Consider the following 12,768-nt stretch of genomic DNA (forward strand, 5'->3'; position numbering starts at 1 on the left):
TCACTCTCATCTACCTCAACTTTAGGATTAGTCTTTAATATCGCGACCTTCCTAAAGGTGAACCACCTGAGGGAAAGCAATGGATTAATAAAGCCCAAAGCTTGGCACGAACTCTCCAAAACCCAAACCAACTGCAACTTTCGATTTTGATTAAATTAATTTAACTTACAAATTAGTTCAAGGTTTAATATTATGAAAAATCTCAAACTAGTGCACCTGTGACAAATTTACCCACAACTAATTTTTTGACCATTAAAAATTTCAAACTGATACACATGTGTTTCCATATTCAAGGAATTAGAGGGAAGTAGGACAAACAGATTTGGAATATTTTTGCTTTTGACTTGGCTAATAATGACAAGAACAATATGGGTGGGAGCAAAAGGGAACAATTCTCTTCTGGCCAACAGATTGGTTCCACTAGAGCATTTTTCATACCTTCACTTCTATTCAAAGTGTAAATAAGACCAAGAATACTTTTTTGGGTTAAAAGACAAGTGTACTTTGGTGAATCAACTAACTCTATTTTACCTCCACATCATTTCCCTTCGGGTGCGTCTAAAACAGGGTCATTTCCTTTTTCTTGTTTTTTTAAAACTTAAATAGGCGCATTATATTGTTAAGCTCTGTCATCAAGAGAATTATGTTGGAAAAAATTGCAGCATGTATCTGCTTTTTTCTTTTTTAATATAGTTATGACAGCATGTATCTGTTAGACTGTTTATTGAAGAAAGCATGTATCTGTTAGCCTGTGCTTATGCTCATCAGTCAATCTCTTCAAATTGCCAAAATCATCTGCATCACCATCCGTTGTCCCTTTCATTTGCTAAGTGGCCATCCCTTATTCCTCCTTTTACTTGTCATTTATTGCTGTCCATTGGATTTGCATCATGACAGTATAGTAGTTCATTTGTAATACAGTTGACCCCAGTCAAGCTACTGGAACTTGTGCTTAGCTTTTTGTTTGTTTCTGCATGTTAATTGTGCAACTGTTCGATGAATTCATCAGGAATGTAACCTCTAAGAAATCTATGATGATGATGAACCCCCGCCAAAAAGTTCCAAGGATAAAAAATTAAATGGTCCAGAATCTGGAAAAGGACCTGGTCTTGTCTTCAAGATAGCTAGCAAGGTTCCTTACAAGACAGTACTGAAAAGTACTTACTCTTTTGTACATTATGTCTTTTATCTTTAGGATTTCGACTATCCCTTTAAACTGCCAATTGGATATCCTGCTTCCATGTTGTAGTCCCCGGTGCAGTAGTATTGAAGGCTTAGACTGGCAGAAAAGGTTGAGTGGTTGAACAAATTAAGAAATGTTCTCCAGCCTTCCGCTGGAGGTCAAGTGAAGGGAGAATCTGGGCTCCCTCTTTGGCAAAGCCTCCCCGATTGTTCTCTGTCGAGTCATCTAGTGGTATTTTTCGGTAACGAATTCCTAAAAGGAAAGAGAAAATCAGTGGGTTTGTTTGATCCTTCAGCGACTACAAGCAAGATCCAGTTGTTTCATTTTCGACTCTTCCAACTGTCCAGTGTTCCACCTGCAGGAGTTCTTCGAAGATAAGATATTCCAAAGGCTCAAAAGACCTTGAAATATTATACTTGTCTTTGTTAAACCTATTCCTAACTAAACTAGCAATTTTTTTTGGAGGTCCCTGTATTTAAGGATATCATGGCAAGAAGACCTGCAGATCCAGAGGATGAACTTCGGTGGATGTCCCAAGAAGTTTGTGGTTATGTCGAAGCAGTTCTCAACAGCCTTGGCGCTCACGTTCCAAAAATCAGTTTTCTTGATGTGGTGCTGTTATTCTTATGTTTGCTGAGACAGTGCCATTGCTTTTCATTTCACCAGCTTCTTATGTTGCTGAGCTGGCGGTTGTACTTTGCCAAGTAAAGAAAGCCAAAGAGGACATGCTCAATCAATTATACAGTTAGATCAGGTTAGAATCAATTTTTTTTCTTTTGATTCTTTCGTAGTATACTCATGTTCCTTACTACATGGTGCAAATGGAAGGTACTCTAAGCATTCGTTTTCGGCGTGGTGGTTTGTCAAACCACTGCAAGTAGCATCTATCGCATCTGACCATATATTGTTGGAAATGGTTTCCTATAATGAAAACATGTATTTCATTATTGCATTGACCACATATTTATCGTGTTCTGTTTTGTAGTTATTTTTACCCAGCATCTTTGTCGTGTGTATTTAACTTCTCTCTTGTGGCGGACATTCTTTAAGCCTCCTGGTCATTGCATTTCTTTGAAGCACGGCCTTCTGACGTCATTGCATTTCTTTGATCGAAATTCAGACTTTAAATCAAATCAAATTGCTTCTAGACAATCTCCTTTGTTTGTTTCGACATTTTAGAAATTTGAGTAAAGTTCATAAAGGAGTGGGATCGGATATTTTAGAGAGTTTTGAGTCACTAAATCTGGGATATGGAAAAAAGTTCATGAGAGAGGTTCTTCTCCGATTAATAATTTCTTTAATGAAATCGATATCAATTCATAACCTCATGGGACACCTGATCATTTATCGATGGTCTCTCAATCTGTCTCTTCGCATTCACGAATTCAAAGTCAACTCAGCATTCTTCACCTGTCAACATGTCGTTTCTTGTTCAAACCTCTTGGCCCCTTCCAGATTAAAAACAAAACCCAATGCAACCAACTACACAAGCACGATAACCATATCAAAACATTTTTCTCTTCGCATACAAAACCCAATGCAACCGCCTACACAAACATGATACCCGTATCAAAACATTTTTCTTTTCGAATGTATGAATGTGGAGCATCAATGACATGTATGATTTTGTTATGATTTTGTTAAGGCGAAGGTAACATACCTGGGTGCGCTGGGAATGATATATGCCAGATTAATGCTGAATCATAGAGATGAGGGGGAGCGATCAAATCCCTATCAAGAATGAGAAGTAGCTAATTTCATCTCCCTATCAGTTAATGCTGAGAAACGAACATTGGCATTGTTGAGTTGATTCTTTTGCAGATAATTTTATTGCAACTTTAATCCTTGATTATCTCACCGAAACTTACATGGGGTTTCGGTGGGCCTTATGTTCATGCCATCTCCTTTCACGTAATAGTTTAAACTTTTGTATAGGATATTCTAACATGGTATTAGAGCGAGGTTTTTCCCCACTTTTTTTCTCATGTGAAGCTTTCCATTAGTCAATTCCACGTAACATGCTCTGTATGTTTATTGGTGAGAGGGGATGTTGAAATATCCCACAACACTTACCTATGGTTTTCCAACGGGCCTTAAATTTATATGGTCTCTTTTTACCTATTAGTTTAATCTTGAGCATTTTAACAAGTTAGAACCACTCTCACAGAGTTGAATGAGAGCCAAAATTGTGATTCCCTTCTAGCTGTGTTAGCTTGCTTCTCATGTAACTTACAAATCTTGGATTTATGCCGACATTCTGTTTGTGAGCTAATTATGTAAATTGGAGTGAGTGCTAACTAAGAAGCCATTGTTTATTTCACCCTTTCCAAATGGCGGGACAAACTTTTCCCAACTTACAATCAATGAATAATTTTTTATGTGCTGTTAAAAATTTTGATGATGAACAAATTACAGTTCATTTCTAATGTGGCTGATTTCAATGTAACTGACGCACTCATTCTTAACCAAACTTTTAATTGATGAATAAGATTTTAAATTTTGTTGAATCATCAATAAAGAGTATGCGAACTTCTTGGAGGCATTCTAGCATGTGGATTCGACTGCCAGCCTGCCAAAGTAGAAAAGAAATTTGGGCAGCAATACATGACATACAATCTGCATTGGAAAATATAATGCTTTAACTTGGTCGGAAGTGATTATATGCAGCACGCTGCTAAGTTCCAACATATTGGTGTTTTTTTGATAGATCAGAAATGTACCAGGAAAGAAAGAAAGAAAAGCAGAAAACAAAGCGAAAATCACAAGACTATGCGAAGTCAGAACAAGATGTTCAAAGCTGAATAAAAGAGCACAGCACAGAAACAGCCAAAGATTCTAAACCCTCAAACAATCTTTTATTGCGTTCCTTGCAATTGCACCACATGAGACAAAGCGGAGCAACATTCCAAGACTTCTTAGAAATAGAGCCTCCTCAATAAGCATTCCAACAGCAAAAGAGCTGGATGGAATGACTTGGACAAACAAACATATAGGCCCTTCGTATTTGCATTGAGTCAGCTTTACCTGCTCAAGGAATACCTGATTTTGTTTCTTTTATATGCAATATGGGGTTTATGTTAGCATTATATAAAATTGTCAAATGCAAAATTGGTTGTATTATAACTATGTACTCTTTCTACTTGAGTTTTCTGTTGTTGTGAGTATAACTATAGCATTGCTTCATTCTGCTAATTTTTCTTCCTGTAACTAAAACCTGTTTCAGGCTCGTCTTCCTGGTCCTTATTAGTGACAGCGTGCACGTTTGCCACTACTTAAAGTTTATTACCTTTGCCTGCTGAATATGGACTTATCACTAGATAGGATGACGAAAGCATAGATTTTGGGTGACCTGTAATCGTATCTTGATGTTTTATTGGTTGGATTATGCACAGTATGGTATTGACGTACTCCCAAGTCCTTCATGTTGTCTGGCTGATCCCCTCAAATGGTCTGAACAGGTTGGAAAGGCAGTGTGTGAAGAAGAGCTAAAAATTAGATCTTCCAGAAGAGCTGCTGATGCAGAGCAATCCACACTGAAAGGGTGTGAACTCTTTTTTTCTCTTCATGAATTAGTGCTTCAACTTATAAAGAAGTTGTCGTTTATCCCTACTGACTTGATTTCTTATTTTCAGGCAACTAGTCCCCAAACAGGCGGTCGACAAAGTGGAGGTAGCTTGAAATCCATGAAAGAGAACCAATCACTATGACAAGGATGGGCAGAAGGGAACTGTACTAAAGACTGCAGGACCAGATGGAGAAATGACGGCAGGTCAGCGCCGAGTCAGACTAGTTGAGAAAACTTATTTACAATGCAGTTTTGGCTGAACAACAAAAAATTGAATTGCATGAGGCCATCATACCTTTTGGCTCATTTTAAATGTCTCTTTATTTTTTTGTCTGCTGCATTTAGTGATTCATGTGGGCATGTATCGATTTCAATATGTGAAAGAGCCATAAAATTCTTGTTGATTTTACACTTGCCATAACTTGAAATTTTCTTTTCTCTTGTACATGTCACTTTTGTAGAAAAGAAGAAGAGTATGCTTGTTTAATGGAGTAACTGATAGGCCACATTTTGCGTTTAGTGCACATTTGAACTTTTTCCAAAATCATGGCCCCAGTCATCTACGCGTGTCCTCAGACTTTCATTGGCTCATGAGGGCCTATGGTTATCTGCAGGCTCTTTGTTGAAGAAAAGTGCAGAAACAAATGGATGGAGCAGGAGATGGTTTGTTCTAAATGAGAAAACTGGCAAGGTTAGCAGTGCATCTAATAAATTATGCCCAGGAAGAGATTGGTTTTCTTAACCATTTAGACACAACTTATAAGGATTATACTGTAATGGCACAAATGTCCTACTCCAGAAGCTGTTCAGATTTCCCATAGAGTCAGTTAATTTCCCATAGAATTATACTGCCATGGCACAACTTATAAGAATTATACGTTTTACATTCTGATCCTCTATAGAAGCAGTTCTTCAATTCTTGCCCGGCTTTCAGCACTACAATCCAACGTAAACAAGAAAGGATGACTAATCATTCAAGAACAACCCTTCATTAATGATATATAATTTTGTAAAAAGGTTACATATGGAGCATATGAGCGCTGTAGAATTGGAAAGTGTAGGATTATGATGTTGAAGCTTCGTCTGCTTTGATGTCACCCTCATGTCGCAGGTTGTTCTCTCTACTATAAGCAGATTTAGCACCCTGAGAAGTAAGGGACAAATTTAAGCATATATCGAGACTGAAAACGCCTTCTTGTAATCAAGTGCATAATTTTTTTGAAGCAAATAACACTCACTTGAAAGATTGTCCCAAGCTTCTTCAAAGCTCTAGCACGAAGCTTGAGAACATCCCTGGAAGCATTAGGGTCTTTAAGAACCTGAGACAACAAAAAGAACAGTTAGATTATTTTCCTATCAAATGACACTTGTTTAAGTCAGCTTCTGTCATCCTACTGTTTATCATAGTGGAAAGTCATTGAAATTTCAAAGCTGCTTTTGCCCAATCACGCCCTAGAGAAAGCATGCGGCATGTAATAACACACCCCTCATTCCACCATCACAATGCAAGCATTTTGTATGAGTCAGAACCACAACTCTTAATAAACATTGCAACTAACGTCTAACTCGGTTCAAATATATTAGAAACAAAAATATGTAAACTATCAAGCATATATAACAAATTGGCAGGAAATAGGAAGAAACAGTATGAAATTTCAACAGTGGTCCCTCCTCCACTCACTCAGCAGTCACCGAGGCACAGAGGGATGATCTGCCTAAGCATACTACAACCTTTTGTCCATATGTCGATTTCAGGTTCTTAAAAATTAGTTGACTTCTTAAGCATTGCAAGTTGAAGTAAAAAAGTTCCAGCTTTTCACATATCATTAGTCATGATTAGCTGGCCAAGGATGGTGTCACAAGCTTATATAGTTTTGAGCTACTAAAGATCTGGTACTCACTGCTCGGCAGACATGCGATAAAGTTGACTCTATATCAACCACATTAATTTGCCAGAGTGAATCAAGCATTGCATCCTTCTTGTCTTCAAAAGTTTTAACAGCAATCTCTTCTTTGTTTTCAGCTCATCCTGTATTTGAATCAATCGCACAGCACCTACGCATTCAAGAAGATATGAGTTTGTTGTCTGTAGTAAAAGTTCTACAAGAAGTGAAGGACCTTAAGGCCCGGAGATCATATCAGCATATACCATTTCCCAAGATTGAGAGAAAAAAAAACCTGCAGCTGCTATCACTTGCGATTTTATCTGGTGCCCCTTATTTCGAACCCATTCTACTAGAAAAGGGACCTTCATATATTTGTCTATCCTTTCCAAGTTCTCTTGCAGCTTCTTGCGTGTAAACATAACCAATAGTATGAAGCATGGCTTCTCCGAAAGCTGTGGATGACAATAGTTAATGTCAATGCAAAAATCATCAGTGAATAAAAAAAAAAGCGAGACTTTAATTGGGCCGAATAATTTCTCTTGATTCCATCATCAAAAAAAAAATGTACTGAGAGAGAGAGAGAGAGAGAGAGAGAGAACTGGTGCGACACAACAAATTTCTTAATATGGTTTAGCCAAACAGAAGTGAAAGGAGAATTGTCGATCAACACCCAACCACTTTAGACTGATTCTTTTATTTTTTTGCTTGGCTCGTGATTATCCCCATTCTTCAACTAGCCGTTAACTTACATAGGAATATTGAGGAGAGATGTGTTCTGTCCTACGAAAATAAACAAAGCAATATGCATCCTAGAGGAGCTGCATCAGGAAAAAAATACTAAGGTATGTTGCTGTTTGGAACATATCAAGTTCGTCCTCTAGCTATTTACATGTGTAAAAGATTCAATCCAATGGACCTTCAGGAGTCTTCACTTTATTATGGACTTGTTCTAGTTCCAGTAACAAGAGAAAACATTGCTGCTTCTCACAAGTAAAACTCGAATTACTAATACATGAAGAAATTCAAATGACACTGAACCTGATCACTCTTTGACCTTCTCACTAAACAAGATAGATCTATATTTGAGTATCTGAGAACTTTCGCTGTTCTGGTTAAACATGAACTCGAACTATCACATATTTACATCTGCCAGCTTGACACCATTTTGAGCAAATCCAATTTGAAGAGCAAATACATGCGTACATATATTAGCCTGTCGATGTTGGAAGGGTAATCCTTAATTAAAAGCATTTATTTTACTCATATGGCGTTTACAGTAGCCAGATGTTGGCTAAACAGAGAGGCCAAGGGAGAAAGTTTAACAAGTACAACATTAATAGTTATTACAAAATCTTCCTAGAAAGTTAATTCCAGTGCTTGATCCAGTCTGTTTTATTTGCTTTTGCTCTTTCTCAGGGTGGAGTTTAGATCCTGTGACAATGTATAAGAGATGATTTTGAAAAGGTAGATGGCATCTGATGTCTTAAATTTTATAAATGACATTTCAGTGTTGCCCAATGCATTGACTCTTCTGCACGCAATCATTATCAGATAATTACATGATTATTTATTGGTTATAGCTCAGCATTTGGTCGATGCATTTTGTTCAAATATTGGATAAAGTGATCCCGTCAAGTATGCAACCAAAACGTCCCTCATGAGAGGTAATTCGATATATAAGCACAACCAAGAAGAAGAAGAGTTACCTGCTTTAGAGAGGCGTGTTGCTTCTGATTTTGCCCATTTCACAAACTCTTCTGTTTGACCTACAACGAAAGGCCGAAGGCGATCCTTCAACATATTTATAAGTTTTTCCTCCCTTTCATTTTGTAGCGCCTGCACCATAGAAATGGAGAAATAGGTCAAATAAGTTGCATATACTGACAAGTACAGCGGGTGGATTGGGTTTTGGAAGCATTAAAAAATATATCAACGCAGAGGATGGGTTTATGTAGCAGAAATACCTTAACTTTGTCCTGAACTGTCAGCCTACGGACTTCAGGATCTTGGACATTTTGTTCAGCTTCGATCTTTGTTGAGGAGGCCATCGCAAGCTGGCCCACGTAATCTTCAAAGAACGCGCTCCCGAAGAGCATCCCAAACACGGCTGAGGGGTTCACCACGGAGTCCCTGACAAACACAATATAGTTAAGGCTAGAGAATACACTGATCTTAGGAAAAGCTTCTGAGCTACAAAAAAGAATCAAACTGACCGAGAAATTTTCTGCTGCTTTTGGATCTCCAGGATTCTTATCTGGATGAACCAGCCGCGCCTGAAAGACAATGCATAAACTAAATTTAAGTAATGAAAATTGACAAATTCATTATATTCTCACAACCTTATTTCCAACCAATTCTTTTTTCATTTAAAGCACCATTTCTTTGTTCTTGGCCCAAATATTTTGGAAAGTCTACTACATTCAATTTGAGCTCATTCTTACCAAAAAAGGAAAAAAAAAAAGAAAAAGAAAACAACCAAACATGCACATGATCAATTACCTTGAGGTAATAAGCCTTCTTAATATCAGCCGCAGAAGCATCCGTGCTCACGCCGAGGATGCTGTAATACGTGTCCCTCACCATCTCCTGTATGAGCATGAGAAACACATTAAGAAGAAATCCTCTAGTGGTAATGAATTCTTTGTAATTTACGGATTTTCCAATTTGCAGAAGAAGCGTAAAAATACACAGGCAGTTCTATGGCAAAGTTGAATTCCTATTCATTTACCTTTGTGTTCATATTGATAGGGTACTCCAAATGTTCGAGCCCTTGTCTCGCCTTTGACAAATGATCTGATGACCGTTTCACGCCTGAGGAACTTCGCACGTTATCGAACTTAAGGTATATTTGACACGTTCCTCTCCACCAATGAAACCTCCCCCCGCGGCAACAGATCGCGGCCTCGCAACTCGCAAGAAACAGAGACGATTTAGGCCTTACTGGGAAGAACGAGCGACACCACCACCAACCGCCGGATTAGGGCCGCCAGAATCGCCTGCCGCGCTTCAGCTCCGATTGGATTCTCGCTAGCTCGCCCTCGGTTAGGATCTTTCGAGTTCTCTCTCTCTCCTTCCTTCCTCTTTTTCTCAAATTCACACCAAGCACCCTAGATATCTCATTCGGTTGAACCTGCATCGAATGGAAATCGGGATTGCCATCTATCCACACGTCTAGAGGAGATAACAGAGGATGGTCGGGAAGCATGCAATGAATCTCGCGCGGTTAGCCAAACCCACCACCTATTGAGCTCCGAATTTACTAATGCTCCATGGACTTACTCCAGTACGGTTTTTGCACAATTGGGTACAATAGATTTGCGCCCATCTGATCCGGCTTTCAAAAAATTTAAAGGTACACTTCAATGCATCGGCGCGCACATGCTATGGCATAGGGCTATTACAAGCCGGATCAATGTTTTAATAGGAATCACAAATGACATCAATGCTGTATCATAAATGAATACAACAAGAAGTGCACATATATAGGTCAAGAAGCATAAACATACCAGTGACAACCTCTAACAGCCGCCGCCGCTGGCCGCACTAGCAGATGCGATGCCTGCGTTGTTGCGCCAGAAGATCCCCACGTCGGATGATTGGTTCCCTTCTCCCTAGCTCCAAAGCAAGAGCATCCCATTATTTATCAAGTTATACCAAAAAGTCACCACTTGCAAGTTGCGACCCTGGCCCAAAAAACTTACTCTCGCCTCTTTTTTTATCGTTTTGATACGAGTTTCTCCAAAGCTTCCTCTCTAATGGCATTTATTTACAATTGGACCATGGCTCTCTTTCCTAGGCGTCAAATGAGCATGATGTCATTCCCAGGAAAACATGCTAGTTGATTGATTAATCTACAAGCAAAAGTAATTGGAAAACTGTCTTCTTTACATGATGCTTATTTAGCAAGTGACTAGGACGAAACAATTAAACATTGTGGAGAGTTGATTACCTTATAAGGAAAGTTAAGAAAAAGTAGCAGCTAAAGATTCGAAAACCAATATTCGAACATGGGGAAGTGCAAATTCGCAAAAGGCGGAACCTAAGATGGCTATTTTTTTTTTTTTTGGTCCGATAAGATGGCTAGTTGACTGGATGGCAAAATTGCAACACATGCTTTCTCTCATGAGCTTAACTTGTTGATCTTATATTGGAAGTTCACAGGTGCACTATACATTATATTTTAGTGTTTATTGATCAATTATATTTAAGATTGAAGGGTTTTTTTTTTTTTTGCCATGTACAAGATAGAAATTCTATTGTGCAACATTAGTAGGTGGAGTAAATTCTACTATGAGATATCAGCCGAAGAGAACAAGTTCTGCCAATGAAGGCAAAATGTAAAAATCGTTGAATTAGTGGATTTAAACCTTATGAGACTAATTTAGAGCTTGAAGAGACTGTGGTGATTGGGCTTCTATAAGCATCCATTCAAGCTTTCCTCTTCTTCACTAATTTATATATTTGTTTCATTATAGATGATTTTCATAGTTATTAGAATTGTACAATTTGATATATTCAAGGCTCTAGCAATACGTATCTATTAGGTGAATCGCTAATCACCTGAGCCACAAGTGAAACTATCGCTTCAATAAAGAATCAACGATTTTATATGTATCTCTCGATTCAAGTGATTCAAATGTTTATATTTACTCATCAAAATGATATAACTGGATCGTATGTTACAATATATGTTGTACTTTGATAGTTACAGAACAATTAAAGTGGATTTTGAACTTTATAATGCAACGATGAATGAATTGTCATATAGAAATCTGTGATTTATATTTGGACGTACTCTTTAATTTAATAGAACAATTGCAAATATTATCTATTTATGCGTAAGGATATCACACACATTTGAGATTAAGACTAATTTATAATGTATATCTAAAAAATTTACAATGTCTATGACACAAGGAACACAAAGACTAATTTTAGGTACTTTACTAAGTCTTACGGTTTGATTTGATTATCGATTCATGATTCAAATATTTAATGTGTTAATTCACAATACGTAGCTCATTTACAAATGATTCTAGAGCTATTCAGAACTACCATAAAAGTTCGTTATTAAGGATCATTTGGTCAATTTTTTTCACAAAATCGGAATAAGATTGGGTAATGTCTCCCTTTTGGCGTTTAACAAGCCATAACAAAGTTGTTTTCATTTGCTCTCCTTTAGTTAATCTGTACATAAGATTTTATACTTGACTTGTAGATGATCTTACGAGGCAATTCTTTGCCCAAAGTAAAAAATAAGAAAAATAAAAGGTAAAACATCATTGTGGCAAGCTGGCAAAATTTGATTTGCACGAGAAAATTACCCAAAAAGTCCTAAATCTATTGTAAATATGTCAATTTAGCCATAAACATTTTAATTTAGCTAATTTAGTCCTAAACTTTTTGACAACTTGCCAATTTAGTCATTCCAATCAATTTTTACCGGGAATTGCTGATGTGAATACTAGTCGTCCTATGTGACATGGCTAACGCCGACGTGAACAAATTTTGCATTTTTTTAAAATATAATTTCTTTTTTTCTTTTCCCTTTTTTCCCTTTCCTTCGCTGGTTACCAAGCCTTAGCAATCGGCCACAGGCGAGGGCTGCCTTCGCCTTGCCGGCTTCGAGTGAGGGTCAACCTCACCGAATCCGACAAGAGTGAGCCTTAACAGCTTCGAGCTAAGGTCAACCATGTCGAAGCTGGCAAGGCCTGTCGAGGGCGAGCCTTGACAGCTTCATGCAAGGCTCTAACTCACCAAGCAAGGTTGAGCCTCCCCAACCTCGAGTGAGGGTGAGCCCGACTAGCAAGGTCAACCCTCACCAGATCCAACGAGGCTAGCCCTTACATGTGGTCGGTTACCGGCCATCACCAAGGCTTGGCGACCAGGGGAGGAAGAAGAACAAAATAAAAAAATAAAAAATTGCAAAAAAAAAGTCAATATCGGCAGTTTTTGGCCAAAATTGATTAAAAGGACTAAATTGGCAAATTGTCAAAACATTTAGGACTAAATTGGATAAAATAAAATGTTTAAGACTAAATTGGCATTCGTACAATAGGTTTAAGACTTTTTATAGAATTTTCCACCAGATTCTCCATTCTCTTTTATCGGAAGTAATAGTTGCATGTGGGCCA

The 12,768-nt window shown here is 37.9% G+C and overlaps 1 pseudogene; it reads right to left on the reverse strand.

Moving 5' to 3' along the window:
• Positions 1-5,799: 5,799 nt before the first annotated feature.
• Positions 5,800-9,217, reverse strand: LOC115693566 (chaperone protein dnaJ 10-like; annotated as a pseudogene).
• Between the last annotated feature and the right edge of the window lie 3,551 nt (positions 9,218-12,768).

Source organism: Syzygium oleosum, unplaced genomic scaffold, assembly GCF_021117445.2.
Source record: "Syzygium oleosum isolate NSW1041296 unplaced genomic scaffold, Sole_v2.1 Sole_v2.53, whole genome shotgun sequence".
NCBI classification, from domain to species: Eukaryota; Viridiplantae; Streptophyta; class Magnoliopsida; order Myrtales; family Myrtaceae; genus Syzygium; species Syzygium oleosum.